Consider the following 25,965-nt stretch of genomic DNA (forward strand, 5'->3'; position numbering starts at 1 on the left):
TTCATAACTGTTTATTCCTGCATTTTATTTCATTGACACCTTCCATCCACCCCATCACCTTAACATTACTGAATTAACATTCCTGGTCTTAACTGTTTTGCAGAAATAAACCCTCTGTTCATAAATCATGTGCCACCTACAGGGCAGAATTATTCAAAGTCCTCTGTGGTTGCTTTATTGTCCAGGACAGAACAGCTGAGGACTCTGAGCTGAAAATCCCTAAAGTATTCCTAAAATAAACACCAGATTTAGCTGCCCTTTGCAAGTGCTCATGTCCTCATTGGTCTTAAATATCTGGAATATATTTGTGGTTGAAGAGTGTCTCATAGTTCTGCAGCTAAACCAGGATGAGATCTTCAGATTAAAAAAAAAAAATCTTTCTCACTGATTTTAGTGATGTAAGTTTGAGTGACACCAGCAGATATAACATGCTGTATTGTTACTGTAAATAAAACATGAACAGAGTTTTGTTTTGCTTAGTTGTTTTCAGGGTATCTTCAAACATTTCACAGGACAAAAAGGGAAATAATTATTTAATAATTAATTTAATATTTACTATGGATAGAAGGCAAATTCATCTGCCTTTTTGATTTTTAACAGTGTCTTGTGCTCTGTTTCTGACATTACTAGTTTTTGCACCAAAAGTATAACAAATATAATTAGTTGAAATGTCACATTTGATCAACAAAAGCAAGTCTCATGTAGTTTCGTGTTACCATTGGTCACATACTTAGTTCCTTAGGCTTGAATGCTTCTAAGGATAGACTGTATCCAGATTGGGCTATATCTTAATTATATCTTACTTGTTTATTTTGGCTGGTATATATACAATAAGTAATACAAAGATAGAGATTACATACAGCCACCAATTTACCTAGTATTCAGGCATAGCAAAAACTTGTTTAAGAGTTTCCTTTTTGTCCTTTTGGGCTTTGGAGTACTCGCTGTCCTTTGGACTAGAGAGTAGATACCACTGCCATTTAGCTGGTTAGCCTGTAGATCTATAAGCAATGATGAACCTGCCCTAATCTGGACCTGTGGAAAAACAAACAAACAAACAAACAAAAACAAAACAAAACAAAACAAAACAAACCACTGTGATTTTCTATGTTTATATAAACATAGTTATATTTACAATTATATGTGAATAGTTTATATTTTTATTTATATTTGTATTTGCTCAGTTACCTCAAACCCTATAGAGGAATACAGGCTCATAGATTTATTATATCTGTGTTTTTTCAACACAAAACAAGAGCTCCTAATCAAAACAGTTTAAAAGTGATATAAAAGCAAAATACATGCAACCAGATGAAAAAGAGAAACAATTTGCTCCTATTCAAAATGAAGGTCTCTCACAGAGGTGGACTTTGCCTCTAGGGCTGTTGATCTATGCAAATGCAGTTGTTCTCAATTTTCCTAAACCTTTTACAGTTCCTCTAGACAGCATGTTGTACATGTTACATAAAAAGAAAATGTGCAGATAACCTTGGAAATGTAAATTCAAGAGGCAAGGTGTAGTAGTTGCCTCACAGAGCCCATCCATTTCTAAATGATTACTCTGACAGCTGAACAAGTGCACGAGGACAATTATTTTTCTTTTTTCTCCCCCCCCTCCCCTTTTTTTTTTTCCTGTTAAGTAGAAAGCTGCTCTGCGTGGACTCATTTCTGCTAGTACTTACAGCATTAACAAAATGTGTTCTCCTGCTAGATTTTCACATATATAGCTACTAACTGTAACAACTGTGCTGCTATGAAACTGTATCAAACAGCTCCTCATTTTTTCACTCTGAACTAAGTACCTTTTTTACCCCACTTTGACTTAACGGGAAAATTGGAAAATGTTTAAGTAAGTGATGTTAATAGAGCCCCACTTGGTACTCATATCATATATTAACATATCAAACATAGTTTAACAATCAAAATATCTCCTGTCTGGCAGTCAAGAAATTATGCCATAATATTAATGTACATGTCCTTATTAAATTTTACCTCTATAATAGACAATCTGTTACAATGAACAGTAATATAAAGAACAGTAATACTGTTATGAAGAACTGTAATATATCACAGATATTACAACACAGAACTGCAAAGATAAAATTTCATATATACACGCTTATATATCTGAATATCTTTACTTTGAATAATTTTGCTGGACAGCTTTATTTGTCCAGAAAATAAACCAATAAATAAATAAAAATATAAATATATACAAATAAAAATAAACTCAATGAAAAGCTACATGCTGGGCTAACAAACATCATGGGGAGGAGGAGGAAAAAGAAGAAATAAAAGCACGATCGGTGTAAGAGAGTGTAGGATCACATGAAATCTGGGGGCAATCCCACCTCCTCTCCACCCATAGCCATCTCTCCCCACTGCCATTTCATACTTATTTGCCTCCAGGAAGGCAGATCCATTCATTGACTTGATTGAATTTTAACCCTGGTGGGAAAATATGCTTTCAGCCAACTCATGCAATGCACTACACATCTGCATATTTCCCCAAGGAAACAAGCAAGAGGACACAGCCAAGGGAGTGATGTGCTTGGTAAGAAGAGAAGCTGAGAAGCTGTCCATGTACAGCAACACAGAATCTATTAACTTAAGCTGGTTGTGGTGAAACTCCACTGTAAAGAGACCAGTAAGTTTTAGAAAAATTTTTGTTTTTCAACAAAAGAGGTGGAAATATTTTTTTCCCCACAAGTTTAAAGTAGCTTAAAATAGTATCTGTGTCTTCTAAGAACAATGCCCACATTTCCGAGAATTCTTTTTTTTTTTTTTTTTTTAATTTTGATTTCAGAGAAAAATAGTTATTTAATTTGGACTGAGAGTAACCTTAGATACCCAACTCTGATAAGCTTTGCTGTTTCTGGATCTCCTGCATTCCCCTAGTTTTATTGAAAAGAGATACAGGCATGTCGTGGTTTAACCTAGCCGGCAGCTAAACACCACGCAGCCGTTCGCTCACCCTCCCCCCTCCCTCTCTGGGACGGGGGAGACAATTGAAAGTGAAGCCCGTGAGTTGAGATAAAGACAGTTTAATAAGACAGGAAAATAATAATAACAACAACAACAACAATAGTAATAATAATAATAATAATAATAATAATAATAATAATAATAATAATAATAATAATAATACAATGATGATAATAGTAGTAATACTAATAATGTGTACAAACAAGTGATGCACAATGCAATTGCTCACCACCCACTGACCGATGCCCAGCCTAACCCCGAGCAGTCCGACACCCCTCCCCCGGCTAGCCACCCCTATATATTGTTTAGCATGCCGTCAGATGGTATGGAATACCCCTTTGGCTAGTTTGGGTCAGCTGTCCTGGGTCTGTCCCCTCCCAGCTCTTACTGCACCCCCAGCCTGCCCGTTGGCAGGACAGAGCAAGAAGCTGAGATGTCCTTGGCTTGGTATACACGCTGCTCTGCAACAATTAAAACATTGGGGTGTTATCAGCACTCTTCTCATCCTAAGTCAAAACATAGCATTCTACCAGCTACTAGGAAGAAAATTAACTCTGTTCTAACTGAAACCAGGACAAGGCATTAGAGTTTAGTATCTGTAATGATGGTGCCATCTGCATGACGTATCTCTCTGGAGCCCTAACATCTGGGAGTGGTTTTCAGCCAAGTCATATGTTCTTTTAGCCAGCAGTGCTGCCAGAAAGCTGCACAGTTTGGAAGCAAATCTTCCCAACATATATTCTCATAGAATTGTACAGTAATTTGAGCAAACAGAATTCAACTGTTCTGAAACAGAGGGAGAAAAAAAAGTAGTTTGAACATGTAAATAAAACTGACATACAGCCTGAGCAGATTCTAATGAACTTCCACACTTGAAGTTTAATTTTTATTGCTCCGAAGAAATCCAAATGAATTGACGCTTTCTTATGGGAAATAAATAAATAAATAAACAAATCCATTCAAATACTGAGATCAGTGATGGAAGCAAACAGAAAAATGGAGAAGAAGTAAGTTTTGCCAGCTTGTGTTGACCAACCTTCTTGTCTACCAGCACACTCAAGTCCTCCTCAGGGCTGCTCTCAATCCATTCTCCACCCAGCCTGTACGTGTGCTTAGGATTGCTCCAAAGCAGATGCAGAACCTTTCACTTGGCCTTGTTGAAACTCATGAAGTTTGCACAGGCCCACCTCTCGTTCATATACATATAGATTAAATTGAGGATGAAGAACCTGAATGTAATAATGAGCTTTACTCGAGATCTATAGGAAAACTGTTTTACTGAATCTGATGAATAAGGCAAGGTTTAACTAAAATATTTTGTTTAGATAATGCTGGATGGAACAGCAATGTTCAGCTGGAGTAGAGGAGCAAGAACAATGACATTACGTACCATGTCCCTTGATATAAGATTTAACAGTAGTTTGGTATGATAGTATATCTGTTATAATTATAGCTTTAGCAGTTACCAGTCATCCTATAAGTAGTAAATAATAATTAACAGCGGAAGTATTTTCCAGCCTTCAGAACATCTTTTTGTACAATGTTATCTTTGACCTGCAGAACAAGCAGTGTGCTCTGCCTCCATCTGTCTACCTATGAGGCACAAGCAAGATGTTAGTAACTTCCATCACTTACGGAACAAACTCACTTTTATTAGTAGTTCCCTTGTTAGGACACTGCAATGTCACTTGTAAGAAACAATCTGTGCAAATAGTGTGCAAAATTGTCCTCTGAGGCTGTATTTTTTATTTGGGAAATATTTGACACATATTCACCTGTCCCCTGGTCCAGGGCCACTCTCACCTTTTCTACTCTCATCCATCCCTGCTGCTACAAGACATCAAAGTACCAAGCTGCTTGCCTTGACATTGGTTGACCTTGCAGAAAACCAGCATGTCAGGTAGCACCCATGAATGTGGAGTCATCTGCATTATGCCCTTTCTGATATGGAAAACAGTGATCTGCAGTATCCTGCATCTAGTAACCTGCAACTGTATCCTGGTTTTGGTTTTGTTCAGCTTCTTCACAGTTGCTGCTATGATGCCATGTTTTGGATTTAGGAGAAAAATAATGCTGATAGCACACTGATGTTTTAGTTGTTGCAGAGCAGTGCTTACACTAAGTCAAGAACTTTTCAGCTTCTCACACCACCCTGCCAGCTACCCACCTACGCCACCTACCCAGCAGCAGGCTGGGGGTGCACAAGAGGCTGTGAGGGGACAGAACCAGGACAACTTACCCAGACTGGACAAAGGGATATTTCATATCATATGGCATCATGCTGAGCAATTAATATGGGGGCAGTTGGCCAGGGGCATGGCTACTGCCTAGGGACTAGCTGAGTATCAGTCAGCAAGTGGCGAGCAATTGCATTGTGCATCACTTCTTTTGTTTATTATTATTATTATTGTTATTGTTATTGTTATAATCACTTCCTTTTCTGTCGTATTAAACTGTCTTTATCTCAAGCCATGAGTTTTACCTTTTCTTAATTCTCTCCCCCATCCCACTGGGGCCAGTGAGTGAACAGCTGAGTGGTGTGGAGCTGCCTGCTGGCTTAAACCACAACTTGGACTCCTGGAAGCCTCCTTCTGAGCTCCAGCAGTTTGACATGTCCCTGTTCTTCTGTCACAGTTTCCTCTTCACCTTGTTTATCTTTGGTCAATTTAAGCCTCTCAAAGGAGAAAATAACTCTTATTGGATGTCTCTACACTCCACAGCATACCAGGCCTGATGAGAGTCAGAGCCTCTACATCATTGCAAGTCTAGATGAAAACACACTGTTTCTCAGTTTAATTATTTTCTTTCTTTTCCTCCCTGAAAGCAAACAAACAAGAGCAGTGCCACCATGATCACCTGATGTTCATGAGCGATGAACATAGTCAAAGTGCATTGAGTCATACTGCTAGCCAATGCTGCCATTCCACATGCTTGTCAGCCTCCTGCATTTCACACAATACTTTTATTATTATTATTATTATTATTATTATTATTATTATTATTATTATTATTATTATTATTATTATTATTATTATTATTATTATTATTATTATTATTATTATTAAATAAAACTAGCTAAATGTAACCTTTCTGCTAGATTTACTACTTCTGGCCTCCTTGGGCTGTTCCCAGGACCCAGAAAAGTCAACAAAATTAAAGCTTTCCTCTGCGTTCACCAGAGCTTTAGATCTTTCTGCTGCGGCTAATTAATCTTGTTCATTAGTTACTCCCCAGGTCCCATTGCCTCTTCCTCATCAGTTCGTGCTAGTGCACATGATTTTTGTCTTTTAAACTTTAATTGTTGCTGTTCATGCCCTTCCTGTAATATATTAAGATTAAATCCCCACAGATATACACCTTCCCTCTTTTGCCAATGCTTCAGAGACTGGGGAGCCAGAATATGGCAGGTGCAATACAGGCCAATTAAAAAGCAAATTTCTGCTAACTGATGGGTAATCTTCAGTGGAAATCACAAGTGACATTCTGGGATACCTGGTTCTGGGATACCTGGGGAAAATTTTCGTTATGTAAATTCTTTCATTGCTGGCACAGCTCTGACACCTCTGCATGTTGTAGCTGTTGAAAAGTTCCCTATACTTTCAGCCTTGGATTTCTTTCCTTTTGACCACTAGCTCATATATACTTTTTTTGTTTTTTTTTAAGCCAAGGAACAAAGGAACTCAGGAGTAAAGTGAGTTAAACCAGGAATTAATCTACTTGTTATTTATTTCTGCTTTTTATTTATTTTTCTTTTAAAACTACCAGAAGCAAACACAAAAGCAGAAAATTTCAATTTACTTACTAGTTCTTAACAGAACTATAATTATATATATATAATATATATATTTTTATACATTACTATTTATTATATGATATTTAATATATATAATGATTATTTTTGTTATCAATTGCAAAAGTGATGTCATCTATACGCTCAATCAGTATCAGGAGCTCCTAATATAAGAGAAAGAGCAGTGTATTTTGAAAAAAAAAAAACAAACCACTGTTAAATTGAAAATCGTACAGTCTACATACACAATTCAGACAAGTGATGGAACAGGAGGAGACAAGGTGAAGTGAAATACCCAGGGACACATATGGGCAATGTCTTCGCCATCTGCAGCATTTTCAGTTAGCAAATTCTGCCTTTTCTTTTTTTTTAATATTGCAGATTCTTTTAAAAATTGCTGGGATTCCCTTAAAGACTATTGAAACACCAGCATAGCCAGTAGGCTCATTGCACTAACCTCAATGGGCTGTCATTCAGCATAAGGAGCTTTGGAAACTGAGCCTGAACTACTTTTCTAACCAGGGGATCTCATCAGACAACAATCAGCACATATGAAGAAGAAATTTCTATTTTCTAGGGTCAACAGCAGGAAAAATCAAAGTCTGATACCATCTGACTTCATGATCTCTGTTTGAAAGGTGAATCCATAGTTTTGGTATTGTATCCCAGACTTGCACTGCATGAAAGTGAAATAAAATGGAATTGTGCAAGCTAAAATCTTTAGTGTGCTGCAATGTCCACGTAGCCCTTTCACATATGTATCAAAAAATAAATTACATTTTCTCTTACATTGTGCAGAGTTCTTAAAAAAGTGTTTTCTTTTGTGTTACTGTGGGGGAGTATTAAGTCTGAATTCAATTCACATAACATTAACAATGGTGCCTGCAAATCTTAAGATCTTTTGTCTTTGCTCATTTCCCTTTTTTTGACAACACTGTACCTTCACAGTGCTTCTGGGACACAAGATGATAAACGTCTGATGCAGTCATTATTTCTGGTGTTTGTTTTCTCTTCCAATGGTTTATAAGAAGAAAAATCCGTTTTCAATATGAAACAGGTATTTGAATAATTTCCTTATAACATCAAATGTGTTTGTGATTTTGTGTGTGTATGTATGCATATGTATGTTTGTTCATAGGAGAATATTTAAACATATGCAATTTACCTTACAAGCACCATACCAAAACTATATGCATCAGCACATTATATACTATGACTGCAAGGCAAGAGCACTTGCATTCTACTAAAAAGCTTTAAAAATGTAATTCATCTTCTACTTGGCAGGGGAGGGAGAAGAGAAAGAAAAGAAAAAAGAGAAGAGCGGGGAAGGGAAGGGAAGGGAAGGGAAGGGAAGGGAAGGGAAGGGAAGGGAAGGGAAGGGAAGGGAAGGGAAGGGAAGGGAAGGGAAGGGAAGGGAAGGGAAGGGAAGGGAAGGGAAGGGAAGGGAAGGGAAGGGAAGGGAAGGGAAGGGAAGGGAAGGGAAGGGAAGGGAAGGGAAGGGAAGGGAAGGGAAGGGAAGGGGAGGGGAGGGGAGGGGAGGGGAGGGGAGGGGAGGGGAGGGGAGGGGAGGGGAGGGGAGGGGAGGGGAGGGAGAGGGAGAGGGAGAGGGAGAGGGAGAGGGAGAGGGAGAGGGAGAGGGAGAGGGAGAGGGAGAGGGAGAGGGAGAGGGAGAGGGAGAGGGAGAGGGAGAGGGAGAGGGAGAGGGAGAGGGAGAGGGAGAGGGAGAGGGAGAGGGAGAGGGAGAGGGAGAGGGAGAGGGAGAGGGAGAGGGAGAGGGAGAGGGAGAGGGAGAGAAGGCAAGGCAAGGAAAGGAAAAAGGAAAAGGATTTGAGTCATTTTATCCATATGAAAGCATGCTGCTGTCTACAAGCAAAGTAACCACCATTATGGCACTAAGACTAGAAGAAAGGCCTGGCTATGAACTTAATAAATATGGTACAGTCTAAAGTTTGCAACTCGGTAATAACTCTAGGCTCTCCTATGTGGAGAGTATGTGGAAGAGTTTCCATCAAAACAATATAGACTTTCTTGATATGAATGCACATGCTTAAGTTAAAGAAATATTTGTGATTATCGGGAAAATTATATTTTAGAATTACCAAGCTCATATTTTACATTCTTAAAATTAATTTATTTTTCATAAGTCTTTACTAAAAGAATCAATTTCAGGCCAGGGTTGAAACTTCTGGTGTTTCTGCAATAAAAAGAAAAATAAATATTTATAATTCTTGCCAATCAATATTAATATGGTCAGTTGTAAACAAACCCAAGGAATAGATGCTTGAGAACATAAGCTTACAAGATTAGCAAATGTTTTGATATCTTTTTGATAAAGCAAGGTGAGAAGAAACAGCTTGACAAGTTTCAAAAGATTAAAAACAGCTTTATTTTATTTATTTATTTATTTATTGCTTTCAGAGAGTATAGGGCACATATATGCTAGTGTGGTTGCTGTACCAAATGAGAGTAAAGCTTGCAAAGAGGGAAGAAAGTCTTAGAAGGGTCAGTGCCATAGGCTACCCAGAAGAAGGCAGTAGAAAGTTGCATCATGATGAAATAAACTCATATGTGACAGCAGCCAAAATATAATATGTCATCTGACAGGACTATTCAGTGTACACAAAACAGGGATTTATGTTTTTTTTTGTTTGTTTGTTTTTTTCCATCAAATATTTAAAAGAAGAAGGCTTTTATTTCCATCGTCTTCTATCCTATATAGTATATTTATTTTGTGCGAAGTTTCACATTATGAGATGTTGAAGACCAGTTCCTGTCACCTTCAGCACTATATTTTGCTTTTCAAATGTGAAATCATTAGTTTGCAGCTCAATGAATAGGACTGTCATTTTCCTTAATGCCTGTAAAATTCCTGCAAAAAGACCAGTTCTTGGTGTTCTTGTCTGAACCAGATGCCTAGGTCTGTATGATTGAAGAGAAAGTCCATTGATTGAACTGACTTTTCCTAAATAAGAATGCTTTCTGAGTTCTTAATGGTAGTAATTTGTATAGCCTTTGTTCCTCACTTTGTACACAACTTTATTTAAAAATCCCATTGACTAAGTTTGTAACACCATTTGAGCCTGATAAAACTATATAACTATCATAAAATAGGAATAGTTTGTACATACTCTGTGATTTCATTTAGAAACTCCTGGAGAAACTTTGATTTTTTTAAAATGTTTCTGTTGCCTGTTTTAAGTCAGTTCCAATACCCATAGTTTGGAAACTGTCCCTCAGTTTGGAAACCTATGTCTTTTTTTTTTTTTTTTTTTTTTTTGACTCACAGTGCTTAATGTCTTTATTTATACATGTAGATATAACACCTCATAGAATCATAGAATCATAGAATATCCTGAGTTGGAAGGGACCCACAAGGATCATCAAGTCCAATTCCTGGCACCAGACAGGTCTACCCAAAAATTAAGACCTTGTAACTAAGAGCGCAGTCCAAACCCTTCTTAAACTCTGACAGTCTTGGTGCCATGACTACATCTGTAGAATCGTAGAATATTCTGAGTTGGAAGGGACTCACAAGGATCATTAAGTCCAACTCCTAGCAACTCATCCTTCACATTGTTTCAGACTATAAGAGGCTTCAGATTTTGTATGCTGTCATTTTCTTTTTTTTTTTTTTTTTAATCTTTGAATGCACAATTAAAAAAATCATATCATCAAATGGCCAGCCTATTTCAAGTAGTGAATCTGAAATTTGTGAAAAAATGTGAAATAAAGATCAAGCAAAATTTCTTATGCAAATTTACAACTGTCAAAATTAATCACTTGTTCTTGCATTTATAAACCATATGCTATATTTTTGACTATATGGATATGCTAAATGCATAAAGACCTCTTGTTTTCTCAATAACATTGATACTCAATAATGCTGATACAAGAAATTGAGTTATTCCTGAAAATGAAATAGAATTTCACAAGTACTCAGATAAAGTGTTCTACGGGTGTAATAGTTTTTGTATTAAAACATTGTTTTATATATTAGATATATTTAGATACTGTGGTTGTGAAAGTAATCATCAGTATATCTAACATTACATCTATATACATTGTCATGATGTATTTAAAGGATTTTATGGTAAAAAACCCTACTCTGAGACAAAATATATATATATATATATATATTACTTGTTTTGACATATTGAGTCTATGTAATAGCCAACCGTATTTTTCATTTTACAGATTTGTTTTAGATAATCGCTTACACAATTAAGGGGCTGCAAAGCCAGTGATGTGTTCCACTCATTTATTTTACTGACTAAGCAATTTTTAGTGATGTATTTTATTTAAAAACAAAATGTTTTGGAATAAAGTAGCACCATGCCTAATAAACTATGTTCAAGCCAGTTATCTAAATTCCAATTTTAAGCTAAATCTGGAAAAAAATAAATAAAAGAAAAAAATGTAGTTTTAGGGCCCAAACAGTCTTGAGTATTAGGATCTGATCTGCTTGCACGTGAATTATCATACTTTATAATTTTCCTCTCTTGCTACTTTCTTCTTAAGTCTTGAGGAATCACAGTATTTCTTTTCTATATGAGTTGTAAGGCAACAGAAAATAAATAGCATCTTTTACAATCACACAATGTCAATACACGTCAGATTAAGAGCTCTGGAGAATGATGATATCTGATACCATCAAGGAGATGGAATAACATCTACATGAAAAATAACAGTAACAAAACATATTCTTTGTCTTTGTTCAGTATTTCACAATCTTTGTTGCTTCAAAGATTTATACCTGGATGAGGAAGTACAAATGCATAAACAAGATGGCAGGATTGCTGTAATTTGGATAACTAACTTTACAAAAGATGGATGCTGTACAATATACTTGATGTTTAGCAATTATTTCTCTACCTATGTACTGTAATTACAAATAGAAAATACGTTTCGTATAAGGACAAGCCCAGTATTTTTATTGTGGCTGTGTGTATGGGAAAAATATTTGTGTTTCTTGAAAAAAAAATCTATTAATTGAAACAAAAATCATTGGAAAAAGTTTTCTTGGAAAAAACATGAAAAGGATCTTCAGGGTTTTAATTTGACTAATTGTGTCTTTTTGGATTATCTTTTTAAAAGATTAATCATATTTTTTATTCCTGAATAAAAACTTGTCCTGCTTTCAAATGTTGAGGAGGACACTATTCATACTAACCTACTATATTACAGAGCAATCCATAATCATTTGGTGGTTTCTTGTTTTATTAGCCAGGATGCTATTTTAGAGTCAATCTGTCCATTGTGTATAATGACATCAAATATCTGAAATTAAATGTTGGTATTTAAAAAAGGGAAAAAAAAAAAAAAAGTTACCTAAAATATGAAACAATATTTACAAGGAAAGGAAGGAGGCAAGGGAAATGAAGCCTGGAGAGCTAAGTTATTATACACTGCTAAACCAACCAACCAAAAACAAAACAAAACAAAACAAAACAAAAACACTCATATGGCTGAAAACCTCAACATTGGGTAATTATATTTCTAAATCATTTTTTAAGCTATGAAGAATATAATTTATTTTATAACATTCTGTAGTGTTGTAGTCAATACAGACAGGCTTTTTGAGATATTAGCCATCCAAAGACTTTTCACTAATTTGAAGAATCTCACTGTGCATTCACTAAACTGAATTCAGCAGTAACAAAGCCCTTCTCTGTCACACCAATAAACTCAGTCAATAGCTGAGTATTTCTTCAATGAGTTAACTGAATTTAAAGAAACTGTAATTCTACTTCTCAGATATTCAACTCTATTTCATACAGTTTTCAATTTGCAAGCAAATTGTACTGCTTCGTATAAAGTGTACCAGACTTGTCTTTCCTGTAATTTTTGTCTACGTTGTCTTACAATGTTTTACATTGCCTACAGCAAAAGGCTTACTTTACTGCTTCTGAAGGTTAAAAAAAAAAAAAGGTTTGAATTGTTTGAATTACTTTTAAGACCTCAGTGAGTCAAGTGAGATCCTAAAACAAAATCTTTCACATGTGGAAGTAGTTTTCTGCATGTAAAAGATTATTTATGTCTACAAGATAAGTTTACTATTTCTGATGAACATAGAGATCGTAATTTGATCAAGAGGCAAACAGCTTACCTCTTTAAAGTAAAGCCTAGGTTTAATGATACTTATACAAACAGAAAGTTTTGAATGTAATGGAATGTTTGGAGAGAGACCAAGAATGTAGAGATTGCACTGTGCCACTATTCCTTCATCATTCATACTCTGATGATGATTAATTTCTCTATTTTTAATGCTACTGAAAAGCAAAATTTTGTCCCACACCCTGAATATTTTAGAGTGGACAGCACAATGATTAAGGAGAAAATTTAATTCTTTGTGTGGTACACAACTAATTTTAAGAGGATTTTTTGATCTGCAGAAGAATTCTGTTATTATTGTCTACAAGATGTGAAAATTCTGAGAAAGACTTGCATATTATGGAATCAGGAATTAGATGATCATGGTGATTTGTTGGACAGTTGTCCTGGTTTCAGTTAGAACAGAGTTAATTTTCTTCCTAGTAGCTGGTAGAATGCTATGTTTTGACTTAGGATGAGAAGAGTGCTGATAACACCCCAATGTTTTAATTGTTGCAGAGCAGCGTGTATACCAAGCCAAGGACATCTCAGCTTCTTGCTCTGTCCTGCCAACAGGCAGGCTGGGGGTGCAGTAAAAGCTGGGAGGGGACAGACCCAGGACAGCTGACCCAAACTAGCCAAAGGGGTATTCCATACCATCTGACGGCATGCTAAACAATATATAGGGGTGGCTAGCCGGGGGAGGGGTGTCGGACTGCTCGGGGTTAGGCTGGGCATCGGTCAGTGGGTGGTGAGCAATCGCATTGTGCATCACTTGTTTGTACACATTATTAGTATTATTACTATTATCATCATTGTATTATTATTATTATTATTATTATTATTATTATTATTATTATTATTATTATTACTATTGTTGTTGTTGTTGTTGTTATTATTTTCCTGTCTTATTAAACTGTCTTTATCTCAACTCACGGGCTTCGCTTTCCATTTGTCTCCCCCGTCCCAGAGAGGGAGGGGGGAGGGTGAGCGAACGGCTGCGTGGTGTTTAGCTGCCGGCCGGGTTAAACCACGACAACAGTCCATTTGGAACTGGGTGATGAGAATGCAAAGGTGAGTTACTATATTTCCCTTTCAATATATTACCACTTAGCATCTGCACAGAAACACACCTCTTTATAAACCTTAAAACTAACATGGTAGCATGTTAGTCCCAGTAGCTGTCACCAGAGGAAGTGGAGGTATTTGGCCACCTCTAATCAATGGCTTATGAATATGGCTGAAAAGAAAAATATTCAGAATTGCCATGTGTTACAAGATACTGAATACTAAGCACAAACCTGCTTTTTGGACAGCTCTGTAGTTACTGGTGAGTTGCTGCAAGCTTTCAATTTTAGCTGATATATTTTTGATGGTTATATGCAATATCACCATAAAAATACAGGAACTCTTTTGTAGATGCCATATTTGAGTGTTCAAATCACATGGCACAACAAATTAGGGACCACCTGAAGAGACTGGATTTTAATATCAGGTACATATGGGAGCACTAATAGGTCACCATAGCAGAATCAGTTGGGGAGGACAAAAATGGCCACACTTGGTCCCCAAAGACAGTCTTTTTGGTGGCAGGAAAAATGCCACCCGGTTGCATTAGAAAGCATCCCTGATGGAAAGGTGTGTTAATATGGTTTTAGCAGGCTCTGTTCTTTCATCAGGAAAACAAAACTCTCTTGGGAGGAACCCCAAGGCTATTTTTGAGAATTTCAATAGTATTATGATCAGTGATGGTTAAAATCACAGCAGGGACTTTATGGAATCTTTTTCCCTGTGCTTGCCCGGAGAGTAAATGGCAAACCAATGCTTCCCTTGTGATAGTCTCACACAGAAACCTGCCAGACTGCCCGCACCTGGGGCAAACTCAGTCAGTGGTCCAGTCTTCCCAACACTAACATGGTTAAGAAAACCAGAGAAGCATCCAAAAAACTACCTCTTTTCTCTAACTGGAGAAGGGCTCTTGTGTGATTTTGTCATTGATGCCGTGGCCAATATGTTGTGGAAGCAAATGGAAGGATATTTAACCCCAGAGCACAGCACTGACTAATATAAGAAAAATTCAGCAATAGGTAGAAGAAAACAAGAGACTTATTTGTTCATTCCTTTCTGCGTTCCCCAAAGTTAAGTTCTACAGGTAAAACTGTCAGCTCAGTGTTAAGAAAATGTACACAAGTAAGTTTTGTGTGATACGCAACAGAGAAAATGGATGTGATAAAGATCTTGTGAATAATTTATGGACTACCATTTATTTATAGAAAGTGTGTCTATCCATTTAAAAATGACAGATTGATGCATATCAATTAAAAACTTATTGTGTAGTTGATTTGTGAAAAGGATCTGAAATCAAGACCATACTTATTTTGAATATTTTTACCTACTTTTTCATGTAACTAGAATGACAATTATAACACTAAAAGGACATTTTCTATAATATTTCGGCACAAACCATGAGTAGTGTGGATTTATCCTGTGAAGGTCAGATACCACCAAAGCACACATATCTATTAGCATTCAAAGCAGGGATCATTGTAATTCCTGTTGCCCTTCATACTACATGCCTGCACTGACTGATGTAATGAGAAATATATAAGGTACTTTCTGAGCTGCTAACAACTTTGTTGAAACATCTATGTATCTGGTCACCAGTACAAAGGCATACTGTGAATACAGAAAATAATGCAAATCTCATTGCAACAATATAGCTCAGTCAGGAAAAGAGAACTATTTTTCAGAAATGATGTAGTTACTTTATTTACATATCACAGAATATTTTAGTCATGCTGGGAACAACATGAACTTCAAACACAAGTGTGTTCTTTGTGTACAAACTTAATCCTGAAATCAGTCTTTACAGACTACATTAAAGCCATTGGTGTTATAGTAAAGTAAGGATTAACTTACTTAGTTTTTTGTTTGTTGGGTTTTTTGTTTGGGTGTTTTTTTTTGGCTAAATTACTTTTTATATAAAAACAATTTTTAATTTATAACAACTATCACCATTATAGGAAAATTTGAAAAACAAACAAACAAACATATGAGGCATTTCTGTCATGGGAAGAAACCTCTCCTGCTGCACTTTCATAGTCTTCTTGGAGTGGTATGGAGTCCAAACTACACCATAAGGCAACACATCATATTTAAGCTATTTATGGGCATGACACCTTATCCCTCTTTTGGAAGAGCTACCTGCCCTATCTGAAGCATATACTGGGTTTCAGCAGTTCCTCTATCAGCAACAAGACGTATTTTCTGAGGTGGGCAGGTACAGCATGTTATCAACATCATGAGAGCTACACCTGAAAACTACTGAATGAGCAGGAGCCATATTTTTATTCCATGTAACCTTTCTGCTCTGCTTGTCCTTAGGAAAAGGAAAAAAGAAAATAAAAGAAATCGCACTGCATGTTAAATGCAAGCAATAATTTACAAACTGAGTGACCCAGGAAGATAACACTGAGAGAGATACAAGCTTTTTAGAGCTTTCTCTGTAGTTGTGCCTGCTCATACCTATCAGTTACAAGATATGAAAAGGATGGTGGCAATCGTGCTTAAAATTAAAATCCTAAGCACACTATTTTGTCTTTCTGGCTTCAGCAGTTTATCTCTGTCATCTCCAGTCCACCAATAAGATTGAACCCAGCAACTTTAAACCCTGGCCAGAGGTGCCCAAGGGCAATAAGGTCCAACACTCTCTGGAGCTACAAGTGCAGCTTAGGGCCCTTGTGATAATTCTTCGTTTTATGAGTAGTCATCTCACACCACTGACCCTTTCCAGCTTTTTCCTAATTTACAGATGGCCATTTGTGACAGGTACCCTATAATTTTGATGTTTCTTCAGCCACCTTTTACTTCTTTTTTTCAAATATATGTATTGCTTCTTTGTTTAAAGCCTTTGCTTTCCCTCTCATTTGTACTACTTCTGAGTTGAAAAATGGAATGTAATTTACTAAAGCAAACAGATTAATAGAGAGAAAAACAAGAGACATTAAATAATAGTCTCAGCAATTAGATAAGGAAGGAAATTAAATAGCTTAACTCAAGGGCCTTAGCATTCTTCAGTACAGGGCTTAGTTTGAATTAATACACAGTGTACACACATTTATAAATGTCATATATGGGTGACTCTTTAAGAAGTAAGATTGAAAGTAATAGCAAAAAGGATTAATCCTTATATTTTCAGTAAAAGCACTTATTTAAAGTCTGGTGAACTACTACTGTAATAAGAATGTTATTACTGTAGAAACTAAGTGCTGTAAATGAAACAGACTTCAGCTGTTGGAAGAGCTCTCAGATTTCAAAGTAAAATAAATAAATAAATAAATAAATACATATATTATTCTTTTTTACTATTACTTTAATCTCATTAGGGTCAACCTTCTGGTTTGATGGCCACTTTGACTATCACAGTCTAATCAGCATTATGTTGAATGCCAGTATTTTTGACAATCTGCTTTATTCATTTCAGTGAAACATTTTTCAAGTGTTAGTTTAGCTGAGACTGGAAATTGTGAAGTAATTACACTGTATGTCTTCTGCTTTCCTGAAAAAGCTTGTTACTCTTTTGCTCAGTTTCAGAAGTTTTAAAGGCAAAAAGTCAAAGTTTATAGAACATAGAACACAAAAGCGTATTTTTATCTATTGTCAAGAGCTGAGAGGCTCATTCAAAAATGTGTAACAGAGCTGGAGGAAAAGTTTATATATTTGTTTGTTTACTTATAAGCTGTTTCTAAAGGCAGATTGAGAGAATGCCTAACTTAAATGTATTTATTTTTATTGGTGAAAAAAAATACACACAGTCAATCTCTCTAACAGAGTATGACAGTGAACAGTATCACACTACCCAAATGGATTATTCTTTATCTCCCTTATATATTAAAAAAATAAAAATACATTAAATTAAAAAAAAAAGAAAGAGGGGAAGGGGAAGGGGAAGGGGAAGGGGAAGGGGAAGGGGAAGGGGAAGGGGAAGGGGAAGGGGAAGGGGAAGGGGAAGGGGAAGGGGAAGGGGAAGGGGAAGGGGAAGGGGAAGGGGAAGGGGAAGGGGAAGGGGAAGGGGAAGGGGAAGGGGAAGGGGAAGGGGAAGGGGAAGGGGAAGGGGAAGGGGAAGAAACCAAGGCAACTGCAGTCTAATTCTATCACCTCCCTCAACCTTTCCATGAGGTGATCAGTAGATGTCATTTTTACAATAGAAAAAGGCCAGTTTTGCTGATGAGGCAGCAAAAGGATCAGTAATAACTAGAAAGCTGCAGACAGAGAAAAATATTTGATAGCTAACAACAAAAAAACAGCAAAGAAACAAAAGAAACAGTTTTACTCATGTATTAAGAGCTCATAACATACATGCCCCAACATGATTTAGTGATCTTACTATAACAGCTTTTTCACAATGGATTTTTTTTCCCACAAATTCTTAGTCACTCAACAATGCATTTCAGTTTCTTAATAGACTTTGTTCAATAAACATATCTAATTGATCTTTCAGAACATAAAAAAGGTCCTCACAGTGGCATATATCAATTCACTGGACATAATTATTAATATATATTTATGAATTTTGTCCATGTCTTATATCAAAACAAACTCAGCCATATGAATGAATGTTTTGTAATTTCAACATTTTGAATATGTTTGTCAAATAGTGCCTTATTAAATCAGAAAAATTAATTCTTGCTATTCTTTTTTGTTTTGCATGTATTTGTACACCACATATATTGTGAATCTTTTCTGCTCTGCATTAAATCACTAGTGAGTGAACTGTGCATACTTAGCTGAAATTTATTGACTTTTTTTCTTTTTTCTTTTTCACTCTGGAAAATACAATAATTATACGCTTGCCACTGTTCTAATTGGATAAGATTGTCATCATCTACCAACTGAACAACTGATTACAGGAACAGCTTAAATGTCCGTCCTGTTAATACCCCTTAATGGCAGAGCTTTCATTAACACAGTGTTGTGCATAAGAGTGTAGTCAATTATCCATTATAGGTCTGTTAGTGTTCAGGGTACTGAACTATCACGATTACTGATTCACAAATAACATAGCACACCCTCACTCTAATCGCATTCCATGAACTACCACGGTTACACTTAAACGGTTTGGTCGTGTTTAATTGTCGTGGTTTAACCTGGCCGGCAGCTAAACACCACACAGCCATTCGCTCACCCTCCCCCCTCCCTCTCTGGGATGGGGGAGAGAAATGGGAAAGTGAAGCCTGTGAGTTGACATAAAGACAGTGTGGAGGAATGGTTAAGTGAAGTAGGACATGTGGATGTTGAGCAGTTAGGAGGCAATAGGCTAGTGAAGTACCATACCCAACTCATATGAGCCTGGGCACGTACTCAGCTGGCTGAGAGCCAATCAGGCTCAAGGACACGATGCCCTTGGGCGATCGGGGAAAGTCCTTAAGGCGGGACAGGTAGCTAAAAGAAGGAGGAACTGTCTGAAAAGCCCGGGAAGTGTTAGCCAATCCTGAGCTTAGTTTCTGCAATATGTATGAGTTGATTATGTTCGAACTAGATAAAAGGCGACTGAGCTATCCATTAAAGTTGAAGTTCACTGTTCACTCATATTGAGCGTCTGTGTCTTCCTTCCGTCCACAACAAGACAGTTTATTAAGACAGGAAAATAATAATAACAATAATAATAATAATAACAACAATAATAATAATAATGTGAGAAACACTCTGTAGCCAATAACTTAGGCTCAGGTGAGGATCTCAGTGAAGTAGTAATTTATTCGCGATTGCAATGGCGGGCGCCCCACAAGCAGGAGAGAGCGCATCTACTAGTTCCAAAACACAGTTTATATACCTTTTGATGGCAGGACCCTCCCCTGTTTCCCCACTGAGTGGGTAATCCAGGTTCACAATCTATCTGATGCTTCACAAACAATGCATGGCCTTCAGTTGCTGGCCTGTTAAATTTTAAATTTCTTTTGACATTTTTACTGCTTGAAGTGGTAATGTTTCTTCACTTATCTGACTTGACTTAACACCGTGATTTTCACCTAATTGTCCTAAGGAGTCTGTCTGCATTTTACTAGGTCGCCTGCTAAACTTTCTTATCACTATAAGCATATCTCAGTACCACATTCCCTCCTTCTAAACAATGTAACTCTGCAAAAACAACATTTCTATTCCCACAATAACAACAATAATGATGATAATAGTACTAATACTAATAATGTGTACAAACAAGTGATGCACAATGCGATTGCTCACCACCCGCTGACCGATGCCCAGCCTAACCCCCGAGCAGTCTGGCCTGCCTCCCCTGGCTAGCCACCCCTATATATTGTTTAGCATGATATCAGATGGTATGGAATAACCCTTTGGCTAGTTTGGGTCAACTGTCCTGGGTCTGTCCCCTCCCAGCTCTTACTGCACCCCCAGCCTGCCTGTTGGCAGGACAGAGCAAGAAGCTGAAAAGTCCTTGGCTTGGTGTAAGCACTGCTCTGCAACAATTAAAATGTCAGCGTGTTATCAGCACTCTTCTCACCCTAAGCCAAAACATAGCATTCTACCAGCTAGTCATGCATATCTTGTTTACAATTGGTGAAAAGTTTTCTCACTTTTGTTTAAAGGTATAGGCTCTGAGAAATTCAGAAAGCGTACTCAGGGAGAGATGGTCTTACCTTGGAAGCAGGTAGCTTTTGGGATGGAGGTGTGTTTTGGTATTATAATGATATAATGAACAAAATTCACTGGAGTACAGCATTTCATCAAAAACATGACAAGCATTTGGGGCAGCAAATGTGCGGCTTATCAGTTTTGGTGTGCACAAGAACAATCAGGTCTTCCTGTTGTCACAGAGCCTAGCCGCAGTGTCTCCACTCCTCTCTATGCTCCATGCTGTTCCTTAGAGACAGCCCACCAGGTTCCCCCAGTACAATAACATCTAAGGCTGGAGGCCTAGGGAATGCTTAGGTAGTGCAGCTACACTCCACCCTGGAAGCTTCTTCAGTGCTGTACCTTTTCTTTAAAATGTGAATATCAGTTTAATTTTCAAGTCACCTTAGGCAATTATTCCAGACAAAGGAAAGACATGTATAACATACCTAGTATATTTTTAGCAACTTGTCAGTTTTTATCAGGTTTTGTGGGTATTTATATTTTCTTTTTATCTATAAACCACTTTCTTCTTATGAGGAACAAGATACGGATAACATATTTTCATAGAATCATAGAATCATTAAGGTTAGAAAAGACCTCCAAGATCGTCTGGTCCAACAGTTCAACCAATACCACCCACTAAACCATGTACCTAAGTACCACGTCCAACCTTTCCTTAAACACACCCAGGGACAGTGACTCCACCACCTCCCTGGGCAACCAGTTCCAATGCCTAACCAATGCCTAATTTTGTAACAAAGCAAGTAATTCACATCACTGTGGAAAGAAGGGGAAAAGGTAAATGTACTCAGGTGAAATATATCACATACATATTTCTAATGGGACCTAACATCATGTTTATTTGCAACAAAATGGTAAAACTAACTAACTTCATTAGTGTTTGGAAGCTCAAAAACACTTTTACCCTTTCACCCTTTCAAGTATTCAAGGATGTGATTGACTTGGGGAAATTACTTAAACTGTGCAAAACTAGCTTCATTGTTGATCTTGTAATGCCCTAATGTATTCTGGGAAAAATTAATTTCAAGTTGTGCACAAGGAGACCTAAAGTACAGCCACAAACCACACTTCAGATTCTCTAAGCTTATGATAAATTAATAGAGAGGAAGATAAATAAATAGAAATACAATTTATCACTTTGCTGATAATGAGCATAAGGAAAAATTTAGGGTTTAGGCTGTCACTAAGCACACAAAAGTGTATGGCAGTTTTACAAAACATGTGGCTATGTTTCCATGTGAAACTAAAATTATAACATTATACCCTGTTTAAATAGAGGATAAAATATACATCTCCCTATTTTCGTAAGATCTTAGCTGTCTAAAGTGGAGCAAAAGAGAACCCTGCTTTAATAACTTAAGTATTCAGATTACATTTGGTCAAGAACTGAGATATTTGCAATAAAGATGTTGCTAATCCTGATATAAACTGGAATTATATTTTTCAGAGTCCTGACTCCTCTTTTCAGAAGTTAATTAGGTGCTTGCAGCTCTATATAACAGGGAAAGGGAATACGAAATTTAGTTTATAAGTTCTTATGGAGACATCATTTATAAAGTACTGCTGAAATCTAAAAAATTCTGACTTAAGAAAACCTAATGTTGTAAGGAATTTGATAATACATTAATTGTTTGATGAGTTAATCATTATCAAACAATGAATGTTAATCCAGAATGTTTTCTGTAAAGTGGCAGATCTCCTGAGGGACTCAGCTCATGTCTCAAGGGACAGGTACTTCCAGATTCATTAACTAATGGAAGCAGTGGCCTCACTTGTAGGAGGTTCTGAGGCACCAGGTGAAGGAGATGAAGAAGAGGTGGCCATCAGGGAGGATGAACAGGTGATCAACAGGGTTTTCAGAGAGACTCTGTGGACCCAAGAGACTCATACTGTGAGAAAGGAGGGGATTTAGAAACTATCCTCAAATGATCTGTGGATGGAAACTCCTGAGAAAGACTGGAAACTCATGATTTCTGGTAACATCTACAACTCCTTCTCCACATCCAGACCTGTAGTTATAGACCAAATTAATATGCTGGGAAAAAATGAGGAAGACAAATTCCTTGAGTGCAGACGTCAACTGAGCCTTAATCAAATACTCACAGAAAGAAGATAAGCAGGTTGGTAGGTATTGGAGATTCACTGCTGCAGGGAATGGATGCCCATAAACTGACTAATTTCATGTCTGGGGAGGTTTGCTGGTTACTTGTAAGCAGAGTCCAGATTACTGCAGAAAGACTGTAAAGTCATGTCTGTGCTGCACATCCCTGTGGGCAGCAGTGACTCTGCCAGGGGAGTCCTCCAGTATTCATGGGTGATTACATGGTTCTCACGTTGAAGGTACAGGACATGGGGATTCCAGATATAAGCTTTTTCCCAATGAGGACTCAACACAGAGGTTGTGCCATTTCCATCCTTAGAGGTTTTCAAGACATGACAGGATCAAGTCCTGAACAACTTGGTCTGATTCCAAAGCTGTTCTGCTTTGAACAGAAGGTGAAACAGAGACAGATTTCCTAAGGTCCTTTCCAGCTTGAGTTATCTTGTGATCCCATGAAATCTGATGAAAACAAAACAAAACAAAACAACATATGAAGAGGAATGATATGGCCTTTTACATTTGCATTTACATTTTGTAATACAGCTCTGAGAAAAAAGAGATGGGAGGAACTGTAAATCTGAAAGCAAAAAGAGGATTAGAAGTAGAACTGGGAGACATACGTGAAACCACAGGAGTTTTATCTTGCCTATGGAAAGATTAAAGTGTTTTACTGCAGAATTTGCCAATCACGTCTCTGAATACTCAAAGTCTCACAAATCTTCTGAGTGTTTGCTGATTCACTAGGCAGTGCAAAGATGTCCAATTACCAATTGCCACTCTCATCTGGTCTTTCCAGTGCTCTGACTGAGATTTAATCCTTTCTTTTGTTCAAATAATTCTCTTTTGCCCTTATGTTTACATTCAGATAATAATGTGACACTTTGTGACACAATAAGGTAGGAAGATAATGCTTTATGGTTGGATTTTCAGGCAATTAGGTGCTACAAGGCTTAGACTTCAGGGTCACTGCATCAATGCAGTTGGTGATGGAATACCATGGAAGACCCCCTGGGCATAAACCAGGACCGTTTCAACCAAAGTCAGACACAGCTAGCCATTCTGGTTGCCCTGATGTAGATTTTTTTTTTTTATTTAATATTTCTAATGCTTGAAAATACAAAGTGTAGGTGTTTAATGTCCCTGTTTGCCTGAAGCTTCCATATTCCCTAAATTGCCAAGCTTCTACAACATAAATTTATTTTGTTTGGTATTTTCCAAATAACTTGCCTTTCTACCGTGAGTTGCCCAGCCGAGATCAAACCTATCAAAAACATTTAGCTGGAAATAACGCAGTGACATAAAAATTCAAGCTCTCATTCATAGTAGGTTGAATTCATTATCCCTTTTCATGTGAGAAGACATTTAAGAAAATTTTGACATTGTACTACAGGTAGAATAATCTTCATAGGTGTTTGAAGTCATTCTCACATTTGGAAGGAATGGTAAGGTGTGGAAACGGTAAATGGAGAGTCATATGAAAATCTGCATCAACGTTAATATTTCGCCATTTATTAGGCTACAGTAATAAGTACATTCAGAATGAGTAAAAAATATACATTTATTGACACCTGTATCCTACATATGCATTTCATTTACGGTAGCTATTTCTTTGCATAGTTTATACATACATAATATATATATATATATATATATATATATAATTAGGAAATACAGAATGAAAAATAATTATTTAAGATTAAAGATATATCCATGGGCTATTTAAAGAAACAGTTCTTTCACATTCAGAAAAGCATTTCTGGAAAAGATTGTAGTATTCCATCCTTAGCTTCCTTTGCAAATACCTGAGAAAAATATGACCTGTAATTCTTTTCTTGTTTTTGTTATTTTTTTCCCATGCAGTTATACATACATAACTTTGAAAAGCCATTTAATTACAGTACATAGGAGTGAGGTAGTGTATTCCTGCTGTTTACATCAATCTAAGCAGAGACTAAGTATACCAGATTTATTGGTGTCCTAATATATTAAATCAGACAACAAGCATTTGTACTAATAAAGAAGTGCAAGTATTTGCCAATTTATTTACTCCAGTAGAATTTTATATTAAAGCAAAATGGAAATGTAACAACTTTTCCTACCCTCTCCCTCTTCCCTTGCCTTCCTTCAACCTTCTTGGTAATTTCTGAACAGTCTTCCACTCTCTCCCTAGCAGAAAAGCAATCATTCCATAATTGTGAGGTTTCTAATCTTAGAGATACAGATGTAAAATAGCACAAGGTATGCCAAACTCCTAATGCCAGATTTATTCTACAGATACAGAGCACAATGTGAAATCTCTTCCAGCTATCTCAGCTGTGTTTACACATTTCTACCTACTATACTGCAAACACTTCTGTACTGTTGTTAGACAAAGACTGTCTTCTGGATGGCTTCTTTCTCCAACTCCCAAAGCACTTTGTCATATGTTCCTTATGGCAACTATAAAAAACTTGGTTACACAGATAAAAAGAAGTGTTAGGTTACACAGCAGAGACAAGATGAAAATAGACTTACATATATATGTGAACAAATGGTTTTATCTACAGTTGGTATTTTTAGCAACACATTTTAAATGCAATCCCTCCCCTCCCCCCCCCCCCTTTTTTTTTTCCCTCGTGTTATAAAAGGATTCAGACATTTTTGACAACTGAAACATTTGACAAAATTTTAATGCAAAATTAAAAATAAGTCAATTTGCAAAATATCAAAAACTGTGAATTTTTTTTGTGATTTTGATCTCTGTATTTCTACAGCTTCAGTTTGCTCCTACTACCTTGAAAAATAGAAAAATGTTCTATTCTTTCTTGCCAGTGGTGGTGAAAACTTCTGACTTGTTGGCATACTAAAAAAAAAAAAAAAAAAAAAAAAGAACACATTCCCTTAATATTTTTTTTAGTTATTGTTTTCCAGCTACAAAATTATATCACATTTTAGTGTTACTCTTTAATGGCATTCTCTACTATTTTATCAGATAAGTTATTGCTAGCTATTCTTCCCATCAAGGATAAAATAATTGATATACACAGTTTCTGAAAACAATTTTGTCTGAGTTTTAGCTGTATAAAGAAGAGAAATAAAGGTGGGAGTATTTTTCTGTCATAATACTTCCAGAAATGGAATTCCTGAGTGTTTAAGCACAGATGTCAGTATAATTTGAAAAATGGCTATACACTTGTGAACCCACTCCACCTCCTTTTGCATTCATGTTGGCAGGAAAGCACTTCATAGTTGTTTAGGGAGAAAGTAGAGAGAAAAAAAATATGATTGATAGATGAGTTTGGAAGTGATGAAGGCACCTGGAATTTAGTACTTACATGCTTTCAAAAATACATGAAGCATGTGTTAA

At 36.7% G+C, this 25,965-nt stretch overlaps 1 long non-coding RNA gene across 2 annotated transcripts in view; it reads right to left on the reverse strand.

Moving 5' to 3' along the window:
• LOC137860486 (uncharacterized) overlaps positions 1-24,999 on the reverse strand; it is a 42,542-nt gene extending 17,543 nt beyond the window's left edge. The window contains exons 1-3 of one of the 2 annotated variants that reach the window (XR_011098937.1): positions 24,719-24,999; positions 22,622-23,078; positions 882-1,035 (exon numbers count right to left, since the gene is read on the reverse strand). This is a non-coding gene — a long non-coding RNA (uncharacterized lncRNA). Of the gene's footprint in view, positions 1-881; positions 1,036-22,621; positions 23,079-24,718 lie in introns of those variants that run through there. The other variant, XR_011098938.1, reaches the window with a different exon arrangement.
• Between the last annotated feature and the right edge of the window lie 966 nt (positions 25,000-25,965).

The sequence above is a fragment of the Anas acuta genome, chromosome 8 (genome assembly GCF_963932015.1).
Source record: "Anas acuta chromosome 8, bAnaAcu1.1, whole genome shotgun sequence".
NCBI classification, from domain to species: domain Eukaryota; kingdom Metazoa; phylum Chordata; class Aves; order Anseriformes; family Anatidae; genus Anas; species Anas acuta.